Below are 2,294 nucleotides of genomic sequence, written 5' to 3'. Positions count from 1 at the left end.
TTGCCACACTAATCAGGACGGGTAGGAGCTGGCAGAGGGACAGACAGTGGAGCAGAATACAGCACTCAGAAGTAACCCCACACAGACGGACCAACTGATTTTTGACAAAGGTGTCAAATCAGCTCAGTGCAGGGAAAACAGCCTTTCAACAAATGGTCTGGGGCAGTCGGACATCAGAGGCAAAACAAAAACGAAAAAAACCCATGCCTTAAGTTTCACACCTTATACAAAAATTAACTCGAAATGGGTCACAGATTTAAACATAAAGTGTAAAACTATAAAACGTCAGAAAAAAATATAGTAGATGATATTCAGGACCTAGGAATAGACAAAGAGTTCAAAGACTTGGTGCCAAAAACATGATAAAAGAAAACACGGGTAAATTAGACTTTATCAAAACGAAAAACGTATGCTCTCCAAAGGACCCTGCCAGGAGAACAGTGACAAGCTACAGACAGGAGAAAATATTTGCAAATCACAGGTAGAGGACTAAGGAGACTCAAAGCTCACCGGCATAAGAGCAAACAATCCAGTTAGAAAATGGAAAACAGAGATGAAGAGGTATTGATGACAAAGGAACACCAGAAAGGTGATTAGGGAAATGCAAAATAGCTACGAGCTACCATTACACAGCTGGCAGAGGAGCTCAAGTGAAGAGCAGTGGCCGCACCAAATGCTGGTCAGGGTGCTGAGAAGCTGGATCTCTGCGTTGATGGTCGGGATGAATGTAAAATGGTACAGCCATCTGGAAACAGTTTGCCAGTTTCTTTTAAAACAAAACATGCAGCTGTCATCCAACCCAGCAAATTGCACTCCTGGGCATCTATCCCAGAGAGAGAGAAACATATTCACACAAATTCATGCACACGAATGTTTCCATTAGTTGTATTCATAGTAGCCCCAAACTGGAAAGAACCCTAATGTCCTTCAATGGGTGAATGGCCAGAAAAAGCTGTGGTCCCTCTACTCTGTGGAACGCTAACTACTCAGCAAGAACAAGGACAGACGACAGGTTCACAAAACCACCTGGATGAACCTCCAGAGAGTCAGGCTGAGTGATTCCAGTTAGAGAACATTCTCGAAATGACAGCACTATGGAAATGGAGGAAAAACTAGTGGTTGCCAGGGTTCAGGAGGGGGTGGGAGGGAGGTGGGTGTCTATAAAGGGGGGCCGTGCGGTGATGGGGAGCCCAGGGTGTGGGCTGTGTTGGTGTCACTATCCATGCTGTGACATCTTACTGTACTTTTGCACGTTGTAACCACTGGGGGGAAAAGGGATCTCTCTGGATTATTCCTTGTAACTGCATGTGAATATACAATTGACTTTTAAAAAAGGAAGTTAATAATCCACAGCCCTATTCACTCACTGCCAACAAGTCCACACATATGTGCTGGGTAGGAAGCGTTTTGCCAAGACGTAGAATCTTACTTGCAGTGGGAAGGAGGGGGAAAAGACCTTTCCTTTTAGATTAGCTGTGAGTTGACTGGCTTAAAATAAATATTTGCTACAGAGTTATAGGTCCAGAGCTACAAGTTAAAATACATGTTAATTTAAGGTAGGTTAAATTCAATTTCAGTGACCTTGGTGTTGAGCCTTGGAAAGTATGGCCTCTTAGTTAACACTTGAATAAATGACATTTCTGAAATTAAATCAGGTATGTTTAAATATTCAGTGGTAGGCAAAGGAGATGGAGGCAGCGGCCCGATTCCAAGGGGAGTGTGGTTGCTTCCTGCTGCTGCTGGAGCCCCCCCCCCACTGCCCCCCGCCCTCCCCCTACTGCCCTGCGGGCACTGCTGGTGTCACTGTGTGCGATTCACACACATGCTCGGCTTCCCGGTTCCTTCCTGGAGGTCTCAGCGCCAAGGCGCCCCTGCGTCATCTTTTCCAATGACCACGTCCCCGGGGAGAGACAGGAGGCCCACGGCCCACGTACCAGCCCCCAAGCCTCTGCAGAGCCTGAATGCCTGTGACCCCCTCCTCTGGACCTTCTGGTATTTTGTGGATTGTTGGGTGGGGAAAATCTGAAAACATACGATAAGTCAAATTTCAAGTTGTTACTACTAGTTTTCTAAACAAAGTAATAAACCAGCTTCCTAATCACAGATTGGCATGTTCCCCATGTTTACTGTTGTGGACCAAAGTCCCCAGAGAAGGAGTATAAACAGCACAGAGACGCCAGCGCGGGCGCCCCCGGAAAGACCCGCTGTCATTCCCATCGGTGACCCCTATTGTTAGCAGCTTCCTCTCGACTCAGCCGTCAAATCCACTGCCAGGGAGAGCCCGGTGCGGCGGG

Source organism: Lipotes vexillifer, unplaced genomic scaffold (genome assembly GCF_000442215.2).
Source record: "Lipotes vexillifer unplaced genomic scaffold, Lipotes_vexillifer_v1.1 scaffold791, whole genome shotgun sequence".
Taxonomy (NCBI): Eukaryota; Metazoa; Chordata; class Mammalia; order Artiodactyla; family Lipotidae; genus Lipotes; species Lipotes vexillifer.
This window is presented reverse-complemented; position numbering follows the sequence as displayed.